Genomic DNA, 10,823 nt, shown 5'->3' with positions numbered 1-10,823 from the left:
AAAAAAAAACCATGCATTCAGCAGAAGCAAAGTTTAGGACTCCCTAGTAAAATGATGAAAAATAGGAGCAGCTAGGTGGCACAGTGGATAGAGCACTGGCCCAGAATTCAGGAGGAACCGTGAACAAATTCTGCCCTAGACACATAACACTTACTAGCTGTGTGACCTTGGGCAAGTCATTTAACCTCATTGCCTAGCCCCCCCAAAAAAAAGTTTAAAAAAAGATGAAAAATATCATACATAAATATGATCAAAAATATCATATGATGAAAAATAACAAAGGAGACCTAGTAGCAGCTTTCTCAAGCTATAATTAAATAGTAATTGCTAAAAAAAATATTTGTTAGTGCTTAAAATATAGAAAAAATAGTAGGTGAAGTAGATTAAGTACACAAGACTCAGAAGAAATTATATATACTAGAATAGTGCTTGATAAGAGCAAGGGTACAAACATGTAACAATAAGAAAAAGTCCCCCAAACACATAGTAAAACATTATGAACAAGTCTGAAAGAAATGTAAACAATGAACAACAGTATAAAAATAAATTCTACAAATCTATAAAAATAAGAGAAAAATTTTTAAAAAGTGTAACAGCAATAAAAATTTAAAAAGTCTTGAGGTCCTGCCACATTCCTTCAGATTGGGAATGATCAAAAAAGTGAAAATGACAATTGGTGGAAGGGATATGGGAGGATATGCACACTAATGCACTGTTGTTGGCATCATAGATTTATCCATACATTCAGGTAAAAAAACAACAACAACAATTTATAACTATATCCCCAAACCTCACTAAAATGCTTACATGTTAAATATCACCACTAGGCATAAATACCAAAAAGTTAAAAGACAGAGGAAAAGGACTCATATTACAAAAAAAGTTTATAGCAGCACTTTCAGATGTAGAAAAGAAAATATTATCAAACTTCAATTGAGGAATGACTACATAAATTACATTATATAAATGAAATGCAATATTAAAGGACTCTAAGAAAAGATGAAATGAATGATGTAGAAACCTTGGAACACTTATATGAATTGCTGCAGAGTGAAGTGGAAAAAGAATGGAGAATAATTTGTATTGAATACAGTAATAAGAATAAAAAAAATATATGTTTTTAAGACTTAAGGTGAGGGCAGAGGCAAGATGGCAGAGTAAAAGCAGTGACTTGCTTGAATTCTTCCTCAAACCCTTCCAAATACCTATAAAAATGGCTTTAAACAAATTCTAAAACAGCAGAACCCACAAAAAGACAGAGTGAAACAAATTTACAGCCCAAGACAGCCTGGATGGTTGATCAGAAAGGTATATCACACCAGTCATGGGCTCGCAGGCAAGGCAGGCCTCAGCAAACCTGGAGCCTCAGAGGACTGAATCACAGGCAGCTGAGGCAGTTTCCTGACTTCTCAACCCACAAATTCCAAAGACAGCTTAGAAGGTCAGTGGGAAAAGTCTGTGTCTGTGGTGAGGGAGAGAAGCATGGCAGCTCCATTCCTCAGTTTGGCCTGAGGTGGTTACTGCCTCTGCAGCTTCCAGCCCACAGACTGAGGGGGAATCAAGTGGCTGTTCCGAAGGGGCTTGCAGGGATTTCTCTGCTGGTGCAGAATTCTCTTGCTTTGCACATGCTTGGATATGAGTCACAGTTCTGGGTGGTGGTCCTGGGGTGAGGAAGAGCGCTGGCATGGTGGAGGTTGTAGGGGACATGGAGAAGAAACCCTCCTCAGAGTTCCAAGACAGAAAAGAGTCCTTGTGGTCAAGCATAGACCAGAGCACAGGCCAGGAAAGGAGTAAACACCTCCCCCTTGATCATAGTGCCTTGGGAAAACTTAAAATTTACAGGTCCCTAGAAGTATCTCTGAAAACAGCTGCACAAAACCCCTGAAACTTGGGAAAGTACATTCTCCACACTGGAAGCAGACTCCTACCTTAACAAAGAGTTTATAACTCAAGTAATTATCTGGGATCATGAGCAAGCAGTGCAAAAAGAATCAGACCATAGAATCTTTCTTTGGTAACAAAGAAGATCAAAATATACAACCAGGAGAAGACAACAAAGTAAAAGCTCCTAGATCCAAAGCCTCCAAGAAAAATATGAATTGGTCCCAGGCCATGGAAGGGCTCAAAAGGGATTTTGAGAAGCAAGTAAGAGAAGTAGAGGAAAAATGGAAAGTAATGCATGAAAATCATGAAAAACAAGTCAACAGCTTGCTAAAGGAGACCCCAAAAATACTAAAGAAAATAAGACCTTAAAAAAATAGCCTAAACCAATTGGCAAAAGAGGTCCAAAAAGCCAATGAGGAGAATATCCTAAAAAGAAAAACTGGCTAAATGGAAAAGGAAATACAAAAGCTTACTGAAGAAAATACTACCTTAAAAATTAGAATGGAGAAATTGGAAGCTAGTGACTTTATGAGAAATGAAGACACTGTAAAACAAATCCATAAGAATGAAAAATTAGAAAACAATATGAAATATCTCATTGGAAAAACCACTGACCTGGAAAATAGATCCAGGAGAGAGCATTTAAAAATTGTTGGACTACTACTCAGAAAGAGAGCCTAGACATCAAATTTCAAGAAATTATCAAGGAAAATTGGCCTGATATTTTAGAACCAGAGGGGAAAGTAGAAATGGAAAAAACCCACTGATCACCTCCTGAAAGAGATCCCAAAGGAAAACTCCTAGGAATATTATAGCCAAATTTCAGAGTTCCCAGGTCAAGGAGAAAATATTGCAAGAAACCATAAATAAACAATTCAAGTATTGTGGAAACACAGCATTCTTGATGAAAATAACAGAGCTGAATAGAAAATCTGACTTCCAGACTTAAGAGAAGCATGAAGAGGTAAACAGGAAAGAGAAATCATTAAGAAACTTATTAAGGTTGAACTGTTTACATTTCTACATGGAAAGACGATATTTGTAACTCACGAGACGTTTGTCAGTATTAGGGTAGTTGGAGGGTAAAAATTGTGTGTATGGGTAGATAGATAGGTAGATATAGATAGATAGATAGATAGATAGATAGATAGATAGATAGATAGATAGAGGACACAGGGTGAGTTGAAGATGAAGAGGTGATATCAGGAGGATAAAATTGAAGGTGAGAGAGGATTATACTGGGAGAAGGAGAAAGGGAGAGGTAGTATGGGGCAAATTATCTCACATAAAACAGACAAGAAAAGGCTTTTACAGTGGAGGGGAAACAGGGGAAGGTGAGAGGGAATGAATGAATCTTATTCTCATAGAAATTGGCTTAAAGAGGGAATAACATATGGGGCAGTGAGGCGATGCAGTGGATAGAGCACCAGCCCTGACATCAGGACGACCTGAATTCAAATCCACCCTCAGACCAAATGCTTCACACTTACCAGCTGTGTGACTCTGGACAAGTCACTTAACCCCAATTGCCTAAAAAAAATTTTTAAAAAAAATTTTAAAAAGAGCAAAGAAAAAAAAAGAGGTAATAACATACACAATCAATTGGGTATGGAAATCTATCTTACCCTACAGGAAAATAGAGGGGAGGGGGACAAGAAAGCAGGGTGATGATAGAGGGAAGGGCATATTGAGGGAGGGGGTAATCAGAAGCAAACACTTCTGAGAAGGGACAGGGTCAAAATCAATGATAGAATTAATGGGGGGATAGGATGAAGGGAAATATACTTAGTTTTTTACAACATGACTACTATGGAAGTGTTTCTCATGACTACACATGTATAACCTGTATCCAGTTGCTTGGCTTTTCAATGAGAGTGGGTGGGGAGGGAGGAAGGGAGAAAATTTGGAACCCAAAGTTTTAAAAATACATGTTAAAAAGTTGTTTTCAAATGCAACTGGGAAATAAGAAATACAGGAAATGGGGTATAGAAATCTATCCTGCCCTACAGGAAAATAAAGGGAAGGGGATAATAGAAGGGAGGGCAGGTTAGGAGAAAGGGTATACAGAATTCATGCCATCCTGGAGCAGGGGGAGCAATGAGATGGGAAGAATATTTGGAACTCAAAATCATGTGGAAGTGAATGTTGAAAACTAAAAATAAATAAAAATAAAAAAAGAAACAGACTTAAGAACTTTGAACAACTATGACTCTGGAAGACTAAAGGTAACACATGCTTCCCATGTCTCTCAAGATAAGATATGGGATAGAGGTATAGACATTCAATTTCAGTGAGTGAAACATTTCAACCAGTAAATGAGTTTTTTTTTTCTTAACATTACTAATGTGTTTAAAAGTAGGATGAGTTGATAGGGCACAGGCCTGGATTCAGGAGCACCTGAGTCCAAATCCAGTCTCAGACACATAACACTTACTAGCTGTGTGACCCTGGCAAGTCACTGAACCCTGATTGACTCACCAAAGAAGCAAAAAAAAAAAAGGGGGGGGTGGGAGGGCAGCTAAGTGACATAATGGATGGGGCACTGGCCTTGGAGTCAGGAGGACCTGAGTTCAAATCTGGCTTCAGACTGAGCACTTGAATCTTACTAGTAAGTGACCCTGGGCAAGCCAATTAACCCCAATTGCCTAATAATTTAAAAAAAAATTAAAAAGTAGGATGGCATGGTTGTGATGGGATGGGGGAAGTGTTAAGGGATGTGGGAAAAACTGTGAGGGAGAATTAAGAGAGTAGCTAGAGCAGAATGAAGTTGTAAAGGGGACACAGATAAACAGGGCAGTGTTGCTACTTTTGCATTAAATTCAACAAATACTAAAAAAATATTTTGTACATAATATTTATGTACTTCTTATATTTTCATATATATTTAATTTAATAATATAATTATTTTTAATATTGAAATTTTCATGTTGATATTTAAAAGTCTTAGTGTAGTTTTAAAGTTTCAATAGCTTATATTTTAAGCTTTAACAACTCATAAAGTGTTAGTTTCAAATTAAAAGGTAAACAAATAAAAGAAGCCTTTATATTACGCTGCAAATTCTTGCTAATAAAATTAAAGTTTTATTATATAGAACTTGAAATTGACAAGATTGTCTCATACTGATCCAACGACATTATGAAATCACAGAAATAACAAAATAACAATCAGAATCTAATACCTTTTCTCCATTCTCAAGAGTAATAAAAGAATAATAATATCCTGCCTTAACATGTATACACAAAATGTTTCTGATCAGAAGAGAACTCTTTAAATCAGAGAAACAAATCAAATTATCGATAAAGACAGGACAAAACATATAATCTTAAGTATCCTTAGATAGTTCTCTTGGTGAACCTGTAGTTCCCAGATTTCTATGTCCTCTTCAGTCCCCCTTCTACCAACCAGAAAGGGGCAGAATTAAAAAAAAAAAAACATCACAGACTATCCTGTCTCTGTCTCCTGGGCTCTCTTGGAGTGGTACTTTCCAATTCAGTCCCCTCCTCTCACTCATTATTCTTTAATTTATCTCCCTTTCCTTGTAGAAGTTTGAGTGGGAAGCGGAGCTGCTCAACCTCAAAGGCCCACTAGCCTCTTTCTTTCCCAGTAATTTTTTTTTCCTGGCAATCATAACAAATATAAATGAAAGACAGCCCTATAGTCTGAGAGGCATAGAAAAGGTAAATCCTTAGCTCCATTCAATTCTGTCCTTCAGTAGTTAGCTATGAAACTTTCAAGATAAGCTAATCATGAAATATATTCTAAGGTGGTCTCCTTGACTACCACACCAAGAGCTCATTCTCTGTATATTCTGTGAAATATAAAAAACCTTTTCAGAATCCCCTCTCCCCCACCCTTAGCTCAGTTGGACAGCATTTGCTTTCATGTTAGGCAAAATAAGAGAGAATGAACACTTTATCTAAATGAAACAATCTTAACACCAACTAAAGCACCATTTCACAATAAAAGATCTGTGTAAAGGGAATTGAAAACTCCGGGGGAAAAATAATCACATAGATAGAAAAAAGGATGGGAAATAGAAAGAGAGAAGATGCCTTCATCGGCTTGCCTTTGCAGATGGGGTGGGGGGAAGTATACTCTCGTTCCTGGTGACTTTTTTGCCTGTAGTGGATATCTGGTGTCATTCAACCAGTCTCTTTAAGGGAGACAAAGGTAAAGTCATTTGCCCGGGATCAAATATCTGAGAAATGTCTGTAGAACTGAACTGATTTTCCTAACTCTGGTTACACTTCACTATCCTTTGTTTCACCGGGCATTCATTAAACATCTACTGTGTTCCAGATACTTTGCTAAGCTCTCAGAATACAAACAATGGTAAAATAGTCCCTTCCTTCAAGGAGTTCATAATCTAATGCAAGAGATAAAATGGACACAATAACAAGAAACATACAAGGCAAATTGGAGATAATCTTAAAGGGAGACTTGTCAACCCATAAATACCAAAGACAACTTAAAAAGTCAATCGAAAAGGTCTGTTGGACCTTGGTGAAAGAGGAGTTCAGTCCATCCCCAGAACAAGCACAACCCCAGGGCAGCAGCTGCTTCCAGAGTTCTTGGCTCGCAGATGGAAAGGGGATCAAGCAGCTGATTAGAGGGGGATTACAGGGATCTTGTTGGTGCTGAGGCAGGATTCTCTTGCTTTGCACATGCTTAGATCTGTGTCACAGTTCTTGGTGGTGGTCCAGGGGCAAGGAAGAGCACAGGCATACGGGAGCTTGTGGTAACAGTGGAGAGGGAATCATCCTCACAGTTGCAAGGCAGAAAAGAGTGCTTGTGTTCAATCACAGACCAAAGCACAGGCCAGGAAAGGAGTAAACACTTTGATCTTGATCATAACACCTTGGAAGAACTGAACATTTACAGGCCCGTAGAAGTATCTCTGAAAACAGCTGTACAAACCTCTGAAGTTTGGGACAGTACATTCTCCACACTGGAAGCAGACCCCTACCTTAACAAAGAGTTTAAAAGTCAAATAATTGGCTGGGATCAAGAGCAAACTTCAGAAAGTCAGACCATAGAATCTTACTTTGGTGAAAAAAAAGATCAAAACATACAACCAGAAGAAGACGACAACATCAAAAGTCCTACATCCAAAACCTCCAAAAAAAATGTGAATCTGTCCCAGGCCATGGAAGAGCTCAAAAAGGATTTTGAGAGGGGCAGCTAGGTGGTGCAGTGGATAGAGCACCAGCCCTGGATTCATGAGGACCTGAGTTCAAATCTGGCCTCAGACACATAACACTAAATAGCTGTGTGACCCTGGGCAAGTCACTTAACCCCATTGCCTAACCAAAAAAAAAAAAGAAAAGAAAAGAAAAAAAGCATTTTGAGAATCAAGTAAGTGAAGTAGAAGAAAAACTAGGAGGAGAAATGAGAGTGAAACAAGAAAATCATGAAAAACAAGTCAACAGTTTGTTAAAGGAGACACCCCCCAAAAAAATACTGAACAAAATAACACCTTAAAAATAGTATAACTCAAATGGCAAAAGAGGTCCAAAAAGCCAATAAGGAGAAGAATGCCTTCAAAAGTCTAATTGGGCAAATGGAAAAGGAAGTCCAAAAGCTCACTGAAGAAAATACTTCCTTAAAAATTAGAAAGAATAGAGCAAATGCAAGCTAGTGACTTTATGAGAAGTCAAGACATTGTAAAATGTCTTGAAGGAAAAAAATAGAAAACAATGTGAAATATCTTGTTGGAAAAACAATTGACCTGAAAAATAGATCCAGGAGAGATGATTTAAAAATTATAGGACTATCTGAGAGCCTTGATCAAAAAAAAAAAAAGAGCCTGGACATCATATTTCAAGAAATTATCAAGGAAAATAGCCCTGATATTCTAGAACCAGAGGGTAAAATAGAAAAGGAAAGGATTCACCAATCACCTCCTGAAAGAGATGCCCAAAAGAAACTCCTAGGAATATTATAGTCAAACTCCAGAGCTCCCAGGTCAAGGAGAAAACATTGTAAGAGGCCAGAAATAAACAATTCAAGTATTGTGGAAATACAATCAGGATAACACAAGATTTAGCAGCTTCTGCCTTAAGGAACCGGAGAGCTTGGAATATGATATTCTAGAGGGCAAAGGAGAAAAGGTTACAACCAAGAATCACCTACCCAGAAAAACTGAGCATGAGCCTTCAGGGCAAAAAATGGACATTTAGAAAAATAGAGGACTTTCCAGCATTGTTGATGAAAAGACCAGAGCTGAATAGAAAATTTGACTTTCAAATACAAGACTGAAGAGAAGCATGAAGAGATAAACAGGAAAGAAAAATCACAAGGGACATATTAAAGTTGAACTGTTTACATTCCTGTAGGGAAAGATGATATTTGTAAGTCACGAGACCTTTGTCAGTATTATGGTAGTTGGAGGGAAAGTATATGTAGAGATAAATAGATTAGATAGATAGATAGAGGGCACATGTTGAGTTGAAGAGAAATGAGTGATATCTAAAAAATAAAACTAAGGGGTGAGAGAGGATTAAATTGGGAAAAGGAGAAAGGAAGAGGTAGAATGAGGTAAATTATCTCAAATAAAACAGACAAGAAAAAGCTTGTACAGTGGAGGGGACATAGGGAAGGTGAGAGGGAATGAATGAATCTTATTCTCATTGAATTTGGCTTAAGGAGGGAATAGCATACACACTCAATTGGGTATGAAAATCTATCTTACCCTATAGGAAAATAAATGGAAGGGGATAAGAGAACAGTTGGATGATAGAAAAGAGGGCAGATTGGGAGAGGAGATAATCAGAAGCAAACACTTCTGAGGAGGGACAGGGTCAAAAGAGACAATAGAATAAATGGAGGAGAGAGTGGAATAGCATGAAGGAAAATATAGTTAATTTTTTACAAAATGACCACTATGAAAGTGTTTTGCATAACTACACATGCATAACCTGTATCGAGTTGCTTACTCTCTCAATGAGAGTAGATGGGCAGGGAGGGAGGGACAGAATTTAGAACCCAAGGCTTTGAAAACAAATTTGGAAAAACTCTTTTAACATGCAACTGCAAAATAAGATATATAAGCAATGGGGTATAGAAGTCTATCCTGCCCTACAGGAAATAGAAGAAAGTTGATAAAAGAAGGGGGTGGTGATAAAATGGAAGGCAGTTTAGGGGAAGGGATATTCAGGATGCATGCAGTCCTAGGGTAGGGGCAGAGGTGAGATGGAGAGAAAATTTGGAACTCAAAATCTTGTGGAAATAAATGTTGAAAACTAAAAACTAATTAATTTATTAATAAAAAAAAGAGTGAGGAGTCAAGGAGCATACCTACGTGGTAAGTTTGCATAATTGTGAGGATATTGGTACCCTTGACAGTAAAAGGGAACTTAGGCAGATGGGCATTTGTTGTTTGCTTTCAGGGAGGGAATGGTCAGAACATAATCAGTTCAGTTATGCATATGTTGAGTTTAAGATGTCTGCAGAGCATCTAAATTAGTTGATGGTATGGATTTATAATAATCTTCATCATAACTATAGTCTTGTCTACCTAAGCCTGAAATTTTAAAGGACCCAGGATGATTAATACAGCTACTATGTTCTAGAGCTGTGTTTGCACCTTTGTCACCAAAATATGATAGAAAATGCATTGTCTAGATTTAGTCCTTTCCTATTCTTTGAACTAATTATTGGAATATAGTACACAGAGCCTCCTTTTCCTGGAATATCTATACTTGGCCCCATTACCTGTAATCAGAAGTCTTTGTATGATGGACATTGAGTCTCTTTTCACTTAAATTTTCCCAAGGCTATTAGTCTCAATCTATCCATCAAGGAGGTAAACTAACATCATTTGCCAGCATTTTTTTTTTAAACAGGGACCCCTCCAGACTCTGTGACTATTTTTTTTAAATAGATGAGTTCCCCAGTCTCTCCACAAAAAGGTAGGGGCTATTTTTTTCCCCAGTCTTCTTCTAGCTTGTGTATCCTTATGAACAATGGGATCTCACGGCAAAACTTAATCACCTTTTTGTGCTTTATTTCCCTCAGCACTCTTATAAGCTAAGGATGCAAAAAGGAGCAAAGCTTCTTTCAGCTTTTCTCTATGTGAAGAGATAAACTGGTGGTGCATATTTTCAGTTTCTCTGTTCTCAGAAAATCCTAAACAGGAGTTAGCAGATGGCTTTGTTTAAAGCTTAAAACCCATCAGTTAGAGAACAAAGCCAGTGGCATTGTTTTAATAGTAGAATTATACACATGCATAAGGAAAATACCCAAGCTGAATTTACTGAGGTATTTGTTTCATTTTCAGTGTCCCCAACATGAAATACTCAGGCTGTGGGAACATTTGAGTGTATGAAGATCCCATTATAGACTTTTGTAATTGTTCTTTTTTAAAAAAAGTTGTATTCCAAATAATCTCCCTCCCTCCAATGCCTTTCTGACCCATGAAAAAGGCAAGCAGTATGATAACTATTCATTACATATGTGAAACCATGCAAAACACATTTCAATATAAACCAAGACAAAAAACAAAAGCAAGTAAAATAAAATTTAAAAATGTTACTTCAATCTATACTCAAAATTATCAATATATAGCATGGTTTGCTATGAGTCCTCTGGAATTGTGTTAGATCACGGAATTGATCAAAGTGAGTATTTTATAGTTGATTATCCTTACAAAAATGCTGTCACTATGTATAATGTTCTGGTTCTGCTCATTTCACTTTGCACAAGTTTATAAAGATTTTCCCAGGTTTTTTTTTCTGAAACCATTCTTTCATTCTTTTTACAGCACAGTAGCATTCCACTACAATCATACATTTCCTCTTATTCAGCCATTACGCAATTAATAGACATCCCCTCAATTTCCAATTCTTTGCCACCACAGATTAGCTGCTATAAATATTTTTGTTCATATGGTCCTTTTCCTTTTTCTTTCATCCTTTTGGGCTACAGACTTAGTAGTGGT

This window comes from Phascolarctos cinereus, unplaced genomic scaffold (assembly GCF_003287225.1).
Source record: "Phascolarctos cinereus isolate Bilbo 61053 unplaced genomic scaffold, phaCin_HiC Scaffold_4;HRSCAF=312, whole genome shotgun sequence".
Lineage (NCBI taxonomy): Eukaryota > Metazoa > Chordata > Mammalia > Diprotodontia > Phascolarctidae > Phascolarctos > Phascolarctos cinereus.
This window is presented reverse-complemented; position numbering follows the sequence as displayed.